This window comes from Aegilops tauschii, chromosome 7 (genome assembly GCF_002575655.3).
Source record: "Aegilops tauschii subsp. strangulata cultivar AL8/78 chromosome 7, Aet v6.0, whole genome shotgun sequence".
Classification (NCBI taxonomy): Eukaryota; Viridiplantae; Streptophyta; class Magnoliopsida; order Poales; family Poaceae; genus Aegilops; species Aegilops tauschii.
The window spans coordinates 545398649-545411194 of NC_053041.3; positions in this window are offsets into that span (position 1 = coordinate 545398649).

A 12546-nucleotide genomic window follows, 5' to 3' on the forward strand; every position below is an offset into this window, starting at 1 on the left:
CCCTAGCCCTCGGAGGAAGTGGGAGATGAATACGACCCTCTCACCGGATCTGGGAGTAGGAATAACCTGCCCTTCAGCAGGAAGCCTGTGGGGGATTTCCGCGGTCAGGTATCTTGCCGCCCGGAGCTTCACGATAACCTCCTCTGTGACAGAGGATGCCACCCACCGGCCATGAGGGCCGGGTCCGGACATGACTGGGAGGCTCGGAGCAATTAAATTGAACCTTGGGTGCTGGAACTTGAGGTTGGAATGGGGAAAGGGTTGGCGTAGAGGAGAAAGACGGGTCTGTGACCCTCTATAAAGGCGATGAATATCAAACGCCTCCTCCTAGGCTTTAAAACCTGCCTATTCCCAAGGAATCATGCCAACGGAACGGTTGGGTTACCCACACCCGTATTGATGAGAATCCCGAAATAAGGGGACACGATCTCTGCTTTGACAAGACGTACCAATAAAACCGCGTCTTGAAATGTGGAGCGGCAGGCTAAAAATGGTTTGAAATAATGACCGGGTGGTGACGTGGTGTCACAACACAAAAAGTTGTCAGTGGATTGGACTCGTGAAGTATTATACTTTCTACGATTGTGTGTGGTACTTGTTTTGCAGAGTCGGACACATTCTTTGTGTTCGAAGGCTATTTTGGAGTATTCGGAGGAGGAACCCGCCTTGCAATGCCGAAGACAATCTGCGCGGCGGACATATCGTCATTGAAGCCTGGTGAAAGAATATGCGGTGCCCCCATGTTTGGTTTTGGTAATTGATGACAATCTCTATGGACTAATGGTTGCCTTGAGTTATATTTGAAGGTTTTGTCCATAGGCTTTTCTTGTAGTACATGTGTTGGTTTCAAGGAGAGTTTGTGACGACCAAGGTGCTATTCAAGGAATTACCTAAAGATTGGTCTTGTGAGATGTTGATCAAGACTAAGTCAAAGAGTGAATCAAGTTGATCAACACACAAAGCATAGAAGATGTACGAAGAGGGATCAAGTGATCCCATGGTATGGTAAGCATTGTCAATTACGCTTTGTGTACTAACCCGTGGTCTTCGTGAGAGTTCTTTGTGGGGTTAGGTTGCGGTGTGCAAGTTCAAGTGATGCATCACGAAGAGATCAAGTGCTTGAAGCTTTCCGTCCATTGTGGTGACAATGGACTTGTGAAGATGTGCCGAAGAGTGGCTCACCCATAGTGGACTATGGGGGAGCAATCATCTAGTCTTCAATGAGCCAACGCAATCAAGAAAGGCGATCCAACTTGAGGGAGTCAAGATCGTCATCATATAGCTCAAGTTGACTTCGTGCAGGGCAAAGGTTTTCCCTTGATAGGTCTTCTATTTTATCGTTCTCATGGTGGTAGTTGGGAGACCGGGTTATAGGATCGATTGCCGTACTATCAAGGGGGGGCTCTCGATGAGTAGCTTGATCGTATCATTCGTAGAGAGCTCAAACCATTGCATCCTTGCATCATCCTTCTTGTTTCTTGTCTGGTTCTCTTTGTGAGATTTGGAGCTTATGGTCATCTTCTTAACAAGCTCGAGTTCATCGAAAATGGAGTTCACATGCTTCTTCTATTGCGTTTTCGATGTTAGAGGTTTTACCAGTCTTATTCGAAGAAGGGTTCTCACCATTTTCTTATGGGCCTTTTCTAATTTAAATCTTATTGTTATTTCTATCAAGATTGTGTTAGCCCTTGTTGCTAGCTTTCCAACAAACTTGGTTTCGTTGATTCGGATTCCGTTTGTAGAAGTTGTGTCAGTTTTGGTGTCCTTATAAAAGCTGTAGCAGTACTACCGCTCGTGGGAGTGGTACTACCGCTTGGAGGGGATGTAATTTTTTACTACCGCTCTTGGGAACGGTACTACTGCTACTCCCGTGGCTACTTCCGCTCCGGACCAAAAACTCGCCACAAGTCCAGCGATGATAGGCACGGATGTATTTTTTTAGTACCACTCGCAAGCAGTAGTACAACTACCCTTTGAGGTAGTACCGCTACCCCTAGCGGTATTACCGTGAGGTCGAGCGGTAGTCTGCTCTGTCCGGGCTGTGAGCATAACGGTTGGATTTTTTCCCACCTATAAAAGGGGGTCTTCTTCCCCAATGAACCTTATCCTTTAAGCTCGTGTTCTTCCCCCATTGTTAACCTTCTTCGAGCTTGCTATCTCTCAATCCCTCCATGGATTCTTGCTAGTTTTGGGGGGAAAAGAGAGAGGAGATCTAGATCCACATTTCCACCAATCACTTTCTCCTCTATGTGAGGGGAACCCCTTGGATCTAGATCTTGGAGTTCTTGGTGTTCTTCCTCTCATTTTCCTCCCTAGCATTAGTTGCTTTGGTGGGATTTCGGAGAGAAGGACTTGGGCACTCTGTGTGCCCTTGCCTTTGCATTTGGTGCATCGGTTTGAGTTCTCCACGGTGATACGAGGAAGTTACAAGTTTAGAAGCTTATTACTCTTGGGTGCTTGGTGCCCTTGAGCTTGTTACTCTTGGGTTCTTGGGCGCCCTAGATGGTTGGTGGTGTTCAGAGCTCAATCATTGTGGTGTAAATCTCTGGGCAAGCGTCGGGGTCTCCAATTAGGTTGTGGAGACCGCCCTGAGCAATTTGACGGGTACCGGTGACCGCCCCCAAGGGTTGCCAAAGTGTACCGGTTCGGTGACCGCCCCCAAGGGTTGCCATTTGTACGGGTTCGGTGACCGCCCTCAAGGGTCCCTTAGTGGAATCACGCATCTTGCATTGTGCGAGGGCGTGAGAAGATTACGGTGGCCCTAGTGGCTTCTTGGGGAGCATTGTGCCTCCACACCGCTCCAAACGGATATTAGCATCCGCAAGGGTGTGAACTTCGAGAGGATGGGTTTTTATCCTACAAAGGATCCCCAAAGATTATCTTTAGAGGATGAGAAAAACTCTTATCTCAATGCTCAAGCTTCTAATGTGCTTTTTGATGCTTTGAGCAATGTAGTTATATTTCAACTCATGTCGTTCCGGGATGCTCATGAGTTGTGGACAAAGCTTCAAGATAAATATGGTGTGTCCAAGATTTATGGGGATGATTGTTCTCCCTCCACCTCCGGCCGTGTTGCCTTCTCAACTTCTTCTACTTCACCTACATGTGGATTGCCACAAGGTAATGTTATGGTGAGTAGTGCCGGTCATTGCAATCATGATAGTGTGCTTGTTCTTGGTGATCCTTCATCATTATCTCATTGCAATGGTGTTTCTTTGGAATTTAACACTTCGAGCACCTTACATGTTTCACATGCTTGTGTTGATAGTCCTTGCATATCATGTAGAAATTGCTTGCTCAAACCTCATGATGATATGCTTGCTATGACTTGTTGCCATGATAAAAATGTATCTATTTCCTTGAGTTGTTGTGCTAACAATGTAGAGGAAACTCAACACTCCATGGAACAAGATGTGGTCTTAAATGGTGCTTCAAGGGATCCTACATCATCATCTATTGCTTTATGCCGTATGGCTAAGGCTTCAAAGGTATCTCCTACTTTGAATGACAATATGTCTCTTGATGATGATGTTAATGCTAATGATGATGAGGATAATGATGAAAAGAATGATAATGTTGCCTCCTTAAAAATTAAGGGGGAAATGGTCTTTAATGCTCTTCATAAAAATAAAATTGCTCTTTCCAACTTCATGTAAATCATGTCCATTGCCATTGAGGGCAAGAATTTTATTGAGGAGTTGGAATCTCATCTTGAGGAGCAAGAGGTCACCATTGAGAAAATGGAAGGTCATGAGCGTGATTACGCTAATGAGATTGCAGACCTATCTCAAGCTCCTAAACTTGAACAAACCACCAAGGAAACTCTTGAGGAGACTTTTGCTCTAGAACTATCTAGACTGAAGGAATCTCACGATAGAGCTCTTAAGGTGGCCAATGATTTAGAAACTAAAAATTATAAGCTTGAAGTTGCACGTGCTAAACTCCTTGAGGACTTTGGGCACCTCGAAAATGGTTCAAGGGTCGTTAAGAGTGAGCTCATCAAACTCACCGAGTCTCATGCACAACTTAAAGCTTCATATTAAAAAGAGCTTGCCAAGTTGCCTTCTCCTCTTGCTATTATTGATGGTGCTTGTGCTACTAACTCTATTACTTGTTAAGCATCCATTTTGAAGGAGAATGTTGAGCTTCGGGCGCAACTTTATTTGCTATCTAAAATTATATATGGACAATTGGAAGAAATCCATGAAAGGCTCTCAAGCTCTCATGATGATCTTCTAGTATCCCATAATGTGATAAAGATAGCTCATGAGGCCATGATTGCTAAGGTAACATCTAGTGAGCCTCATGTGGATAGTAGCACTACTTCTAGTCAAAATGCTATTTTGCCATGTGCTAGTCCTTGTAATTCATCTACACACAATGTTGGTACATCTTGTGATGAATTGCTTTCCTTGCCGTGTTGCTCTAGCGATGAAGCTTATACTTCCTCTAGTACTTGTGTTGAGACTAACCATGTAGAGCAAATCAAAGAGCTCAAGGCCCAAGTCACTTATTTGAAGAAAAACTTGGAAAAGTGTCATGAAGGGAAATTCACACTCAACAATATCTTGAGTGTGCAAAATCCCCCAATGACAAAGGTGGACTTGGATTCAACTCCAATAAGAAGAAGAAGTCTAAGAGAAACAAGAAGAAGGGCCAAGAATAACTCAATAATTTGGCCAAGATTATTTGCTTCAAGTGCAAAGTAGAAGGGCATCATGTAGATCTTGCCCATTGATGAAGAAGCCCATTAGTGACAAGCAACAAGGGAAGCGGCCACAAGTTCACTCTCATGCTCAACCTCAAGTTGAAGAAAGGCCTCTTCCCAAGAAAACTCAAGCTAATGCTTCTCAAGTTGAGAAATCAATTGAGAAAAAGTGAAGAGTAGACGTTGCTACCTATGTTGTGAGAAAGGTCACCTCGCTTCTTCATGCACTAGTGGTAACTTATCCAACCCAATTATTATTGATGATATCTATTCACTTGGGAAGGATAAGGTTGGCAATGTGTTTGCCAAAGTTGTTGGTACTCAAGGTGGTGTCAAGAAAAGAACCATTTGGGTAGCCAAGCCTATTGTGACTAACCTCTTAGGACCCAACTTGGTTGGGGACCAACAATCTCAAACTTGATCAACAGGTGTTGTCGGAGGGCATTGGAGACTTGGCTACATTATGAACAATTAAGGGGTCTTCATCATTCGTATTGTCTCAAGCCAAGTCAGTTGGGTTATCAAGTTTCTATACTATATCCAATGTGCCTCCTTCCGGTAACTTGTACTCAAATTGCTTACATTGAAAGTTACTTGCCCCTTTGCATGTTTTGGTTTTGTTCCTTGCATGTGTTTGTATATGTTGTGTCTCCAAATTGCTTACCTTGAGTAATCAAGTATGTCTATGTTGGTTTGCACTTCATGTACATGTGTGTTGTTCGTTGAGCCTTTGTGCATATTGTTTGTATCTTAGTTGGCTCTTGTGAGAGATTAATGGAATATCCCATTGTGGGGGAGTGATGTGCTTTGTGCACCTCACAATCCTATAAATGTGTGTACATGAGTAATACCATCAAGTATTAATATTACAAGATTATCTAGTCGCTATGTGGTATGTCTTCTCATGAGAAATTCAAATTCTAAATAGTCCATCAACTATCTCTTGTTGGATTCCCTTATTGCCTCTTGTTAAGTTTCTTGTGGTATCACATTATGGGGGAGTAATATGCTATGTGCATATTACAAGCCTAGAAAATGTGTTCATTTGAGATATTGTCACCTTGAATTGATATTGTAAATTATCTTGTCCCTAGGTGGCATGTTAGCTCTACAAGTTGCAATTTGCTTGTGTCTGGTGTGAAGATGATGTTGGATATCCTTGCTATCTACCAACGGGAATTATTTCCAAATACTTCTGGTCTTTTGACAATTGGTACTCACTTATGTGTGTAGAAATTATTGATCATCTTCACGTTGGCATTTTCTTCTTATTGCCTTATCTCTTGCCAAGGAATGTATCAACTCCCTTTGTCATCCATAGTAGTTGTGGATCTTGTTAATTTCTTGATCTTGTTTAGTGTTTTCTAGATATAGTGAAAGTGGTGATCCCACCTTGTGCATTTTGTATTCAAATGCAAATTCTCTATAATGCACTAATCTTGGGGGAGCTATCCTATTTTCTATAAAACACTCATCTTGTGATCCTTATCAAGTGTGTGTTGGTGGTAGGCAAGCCGTTTTCTTTTTGGTACTTTGTGCCATCATGAAACTTTGTAGAGAGCTTGGTTTGTTTGGAACCATCCTCTCTTTTGGGAGTTTGATATCTTTTATTTAGTGTGTATCAATGAATATCTCATTCCTCGATGTATCTTTTACGGATATCCTCCAAGTGATGATTTATTCATTTGGTATCTTTTCTTCACTTGGCATTTCTTTGTCAATTGGTATCGGTTCTTGAAAGTCTTGAGCATGCATATTAACCTCATGTAGTTTCTTTGGCATGCTTTCTTTCTTTGACCCAATATATAGGGGAAACTCCACCAAGTCTCAAATTGGATGAGATGTGCATGAAATTCATTTTCATTTCTATATGCACATATTTATGTGGAGTTTGTCCTATGTATTGTTGGTTCTCTAACTCTTTGGTCCCAATGAGTTTGGGTACCATTTTGTTTGTATTGTTGGTCTAGGAACAATTGGAGATGCATTGGATGCTCGGCTCACTCACAAGGAAGGTGGTGTCACCATGTGCTTATTGGAGTAAACCTAGGATGCTCAATGAACTACTATATACTACCTTCAATTGGTTTCTTCTACATCCTTCTAATGATATCTCGGTAACAAGTATTTATTCATGCATTCTTTTCTTGCATTCAACCTTGTGTAGGTTGCATCTTGGCATGATATTTATTCCATCTTGTGATACTTGTTTCCTTTCTCAAAGCATCCCAACAATGAACTCTTGTTAATAGTTGCGATGTCTTTGATGTTCGTGTGGTTGGAATTCATTTATATACAATAAGACCATATCTAGCCATGTGCTATGCTCTCAAGCAAATTTCTTATTGGTATATTTATGACTTCCTTGTGGATATCTTGTTCTTTCCTTTTTGTAACTATTTCGTGTGTATATCCTTCTTTGTGGATTAATATCATCATGATTTTCATCCACCTAGAATCTTATACACTTGAGAGGAGTTACATCTGTAGTTGTTATCCTTATTCTTTCATGTCCACCTTTCCATTTTTTGGTTATGTGAAAGGACTTAACTTGAGTGCGGATCGTATATCGTTGCATCTTGATGCACTCTGTTGTGGTGAAGATATTGTTTTTCTCTTGCTTGTCTTGATGAGGCTTTTGCCATTTGGATTGGTATCCCTCCTCTTGAGAAAGCTATCATTTTGTTTCGTCACCATGGGTTGTCACAAGTGTTTGTTATTCATTGTGCATTTTTAGTGTGCTTGTGAACCCTTTTGCTTGGTGTGTGTGTGGGGCGGACATGTCATGCACCTTGTATCTCCAGTATCCAAGACTATGTTGATGCTTAATGCTCATCCGTATATTAGTCTTCTCAAGTGGTTTGCCATGACTCACACACATCGGTTTTGGTTGAGCCTATTCTTAAGTTTCCTCTTTTACATGTTGCTCAACCATTTGTTTGTTGCCAGTGCTAGGCTTTGTTTCCTACTTGTCCACTTGCACTTGTTGTGAGTTTCTATTGATTTTCGGGGAGTGGTGATCCTATTTTTGTGCACTTGGTATCCTAATGCAAATATTCTAAGGAGCGCACAAATCATGGGGAGCTTCACTAGTGTCTTTAGAACACTCTGTTGCTCTCTTGCACTTGTCGTGAGGTTGTATTGATCTTGGGGGAGTGACAATCCTATTTTGTGCTCGTTGTATCCAATTACAAAACTAAATTGTGCACAAAACATGGGGAGCTTCTCTAGTTTCTCTAGAACACTCCTTTGCTCATATCATAATTTCTTTTATTCATGTGGCACGTAGGATCATTGGTCTAGTTGGTTCAATTGGTATCTGTTGATTGCTTGCTTCAACTGGTATCTTTTGATTGCTTGATTGCTTGTGTCTCTCTTTGTTATGTCTTTGTGGCATATCATTCTTTAGCAATCTTTGTGCCTCAATATAGTTTGTCTTCCTCCAAGTATTTACCTTTGGATATGTGTATGACATTCCACTCTCTTGTTGAGAAATACACAATTTATGGAGGAACACTCTCTATATTGGCCTTCTAAGCTTTTCGCCCATTTTGGCAATCGATGCCAATGGGGGAGAAGTTTCAGAGAGTTTTGTGGAGAAGTTTTTAGAGTTTTGCATTGCGTTTATTTCGTTTCTAAGCATTTGCATATCTTACTCATGCATCATTGGTTGTTGCATTGCATGGTGATGCATAATTCCTTATATAAACTCTCTTGAAAGTGGTTGTCATCAATTACCAAAATGGGGGAGATTGAAAGAACATGCGGTGCCCCCATGTTTGGTTTTGGTAATTGATGACAATCTCTATGGACTAATGGTTGCCTTGAGTTATATTTGAAGGTTTTGCCCATAGGCTTTTCTTGGAGTACATGTGTTGGTTTCAAGGAGTTTGTGTCGACCAAGGTGCTATTCAAGGAATTACCTAAAGATTGGTCTTGTGAGAGGTTGATCAGGACTAAGTCAAAGAGTGAATCAAGTTGATCAACACACAAAGCGTAGAAGATGTACGGAGAGGGATCAAGTGATCCCATGGTATGGTAAGCATTGTCAATTACGCTTTTGTGTACTAACCCATGGTCTTCGTGAGAGTTCTTTGTGGGGTTAGATTGCGGTGTGAAAGGTCAAGTGATGCATCACGAAGAGATCAAGTGCTTGAAGCTTTCCGTCCATTGTGGTGACAATGGACTTGTGAAGATGTGCCGAAGAGTGGCTCACCCATAGTGGACTATGGGGGAGCAATCATCTAGTCTTCATCGAGCCAACGCAATCAAGAAAGGGGGTCCAACTTGAGGGAGTCAAGATCGTCATCATATAGCTCAAGTGGACTTCGTGCAAGGCAAAGGTTTTTCCTTGATAGGTCTTCTATTTTATCGGTCTCATGGTGGTAGTTGGGAGACCGGGTTATAGGATCGATTGCCGTACTATCAAGGGGGGCTCTCGATGAGTAGCTTGATCGTATCATTCGTAGAGAGCTCAAACCATTGCATCCTTGCATCAGCACTCTTGGTTCTTGTCTAGTTCTCTTTGTGAGATTTGGAGCGTATGGTCATCTTCTTGACAAGCTCGAGTTCATCGAAAACGGAGTTCACATGCTTCTTCTATTGCGTTTTCGGTGTTGGAGGTTTTACCGGTCTTATTCGAAGAAGGGTTCTCACCATTTTCTTATGGGGCTTTTCTAATTTGCTTCGCATTGTTATTTCTATCAAGATTGTGTTAGCCCTTGTTGCTAGCTTTCCAACAAACTTGGTTTCGTTGATTCGAAGTCCGTTTGCAGAAGTTGTGTCAGTTTTGGTGTCCTTACGAAAGCTGCAGCGGTACTACCGCTCGTGGGAGCGGTACTACCGCTTGGAGGGGATGTAATTTTTTTACTACCGCTCTTGGGAGCGGTACTACCGCGGCTACTTCCGCTCCGGACCAAAAACTCGTCACAAGTCCAGCGGTGGTAGGCACGAATGTATTTTTTTAGTACCGCTCGCAAGTAGTAGTACAACTACCCTTTGAGGTACTACCCCTAGCGGTAGTACCATGAGGTCGAGCAGTAGTACCGCTCTGTGCGGGATGTGAGCATAACAGTTGGATTTTTCCCCACCTATAAACCGGGGTCTTCTTCCCCAATGAACCTTATCCTTTAAGCTCGTGTTCTTCCCCCATTGTTGACCTTCTTCGAGCTTGCTATCTCTCAATCCCTCCATGGATTCTTGCTAGTTTTGGGGGGGAAAGAGAGAGGAGATCTAGATCCACATTTCCACCAATCACTTTTTCCTCTATGTGAGGGGAACCCCTTGGATCTAGATCTTGGAGTTCTGGGTGTTCTCCTTCTTGTTCTTCCTCTCATTTTCCTCCATAGCATTAGCTGCTTTGGTGGGATTTGGGAGAGAAGGACTTGGGCACTCCGTGTGCCCTTGCCATTGCATTTGGTGCATCGGTTTGAGTTCTTCACGGTGATACGTGGAAGTTACAAGTTGAGAAGCTTATTACTCTTGGGTGCTTGGTGCCCTTGAGCTTGTTACTCTTGGGTGCTTGGGCGCCCTAGATGGTTGGTGGTGTTCGGAGCTCAATCGTTGTGGTGTAAAGCTCTGGGCAAGCATCGGGATCACCAATTAGGTTGTGGAGACCGCCCTGAGCAATTTGACGGGTACCGGTGACCGCCTCCAAGGGTAGCCAAAGTGTACGGGTTCGGTGACCGCCCCCAAGGGTTGCCATTTGTACGGATTCGGTGACCGTCCTCAAGGGTCACTTGGTGGAATCACGACATCTTGCATTGTGCGAGGCCGTGAGGTGATTACGGTGGCCCTAGTGGCTTCTTGGGGAGCATTGTGCCTCCACACCGCTCCAAACGAAGATTAGCATCCGCAAGGGTGTGAACTTTGGGATACATCGTCGTCTCCGCGTGCGTCGGTTATCTCTTATCCGAGCCCTTTACTTATGCACTTTACTTTGTGATAGCCATATTGTTTCTTTTCATATATCTTGCTATCACATAGTTGTTTATCTTGCTTAGTATAAGTTGTTGGTGCACATAGGTGAGCCTAGTTGTTGTAGGTTTTGTGCTTGATAAATTAACCGCTAGGTTTCTTCCACATTTGTTCAAGCATAAACCATAATTATTTTAAATCGCCTATTCACCCCCCCCCCCCCCCCCCCCCCGCCGCCCTCTAGGCGACATCCACGATCTTTCACGTGGTTCAGGGGCTACTGAGGGAGTCCTGGATTAAGGGGTCCTCGGGCGTTCGGACTATGTAACGTGGGCCGGACTGATGGGCCGTGAAGATACAAGACAGAAGACTCTCTCCCGTGTCCGGATGGGACACTCCTTGGCGTGGATGGCAAGCTTGGCGTTCGGATATGAAGATTCCTTTCTCTGTAACCGACTTTGTACAACCCTAGTCCCCTCCGGTATCTATATAAACCGGAGGGTTTAGTCCGTAGAGGCAATCATAATCATACAGGCTAGACTTCTAAGGTTTAGCCATTACGATCTCGTGGTAGATCAACTCTTGTAATACTAATATTCATCAAGATCAATCAAGCAGGAAGTACGGTATTACCTCCATAGAGAGGGCCCGAACCTGGGTAAACAGCATGTCCCCGTCTCCTGTTACCATCAACCTTAGACGCACATTTCGGGACCCCCTACCCGAGATCCGCCGATTTTGATACCGACATCGGCCCAAGAGGCCTCCCCAATGGCTTGCAAGCCCAGACTGGGCCTCTAAGCGGGTGTACGCATTACAAATAGCCGTTGACACCTTCGTCTCGTTTTGGCTAGGAATTGGATGGCTGAGGCCGGTCTGTATCTGGATAGAGGTGTGGGAGGCTGGGAGGAATTCCTCTATCTAATTCAAATTTGTAGTTCAATCTGCCATGAATCCTTAGATCGAGAGAGCTATATGCAAGTTCCTCACATACGCTCACTCAACTAACTTGCTAGCTAGGAGAAGGTTGATGAGGAGGAGAAAGCTGGATCGAAGCTTGCGTTTGTGTGAGTGGAATGAGCGAGGCGTGAGGGGTTTATATAGGGGTTTGGCGATAAGCGTGGCGTGCCGGATGGATGGATAGTTCTACGAACTGTAGACGGGTGTAATGCGTCTGAGTTGGCGCCAGAGGAGAGGAGACAGAGCGGCAGGCCGGCTCTGTAGCTGCCAAATTTCTGATGGAAAATGAGACGCCGGACTGCCCCGACATGGCGATGCCATGGGCTCTCACGTTCACGTACAGCAAGAAGCCATTAAGAATCGATCGAGACGTATAGCAAATTTCTAGCGGCAATGCAACAGCTCTTGATTTTTTTTAAGGAAATTGGTCGCTTGGATCTGTATCTACGACCCTTGAGATGGTTTGTGTTCTGTACGCAAATGGCAGTAGAAAAGAAAAGGAACTACATAATGTATGAACAAAGGAATAAGCAGAGATGAATGGACGATCAATTCTTGTCCACCTTTTTCTTCTTCTCGATGAGAGTGAAGATTCCTCGTATGTTACATTTGTTTGTCTTTTGGGCGACTAAGTGATATAAGAGGATAAACGGGCCCATCTCCGGCTACTTGGCGCTGGTACGGCGGCTGCGATCCATGGATCAGGGATGGCGGTCCCTTTGCTGAGGCTTCCCTGTGCAATGGCGTGCAGGCGGGTGGGCTGCCGGGGATTGCACCGGTGGGCGGCGATTGACCGGCGGGTTGGTGCTGTGGCTTGCTGCCCAAGCCGCCAATGACGCCGAGCTGCTCCTTTCTTCAACTCATTTTACCGGGTTGCGACGGAGCGGGAGGTGGGGGATCCGATTGGGGAAATTCCCAAGTCAGCTCCTGCCAGCTGCGACAGCGACGACACCCAAGGGTGC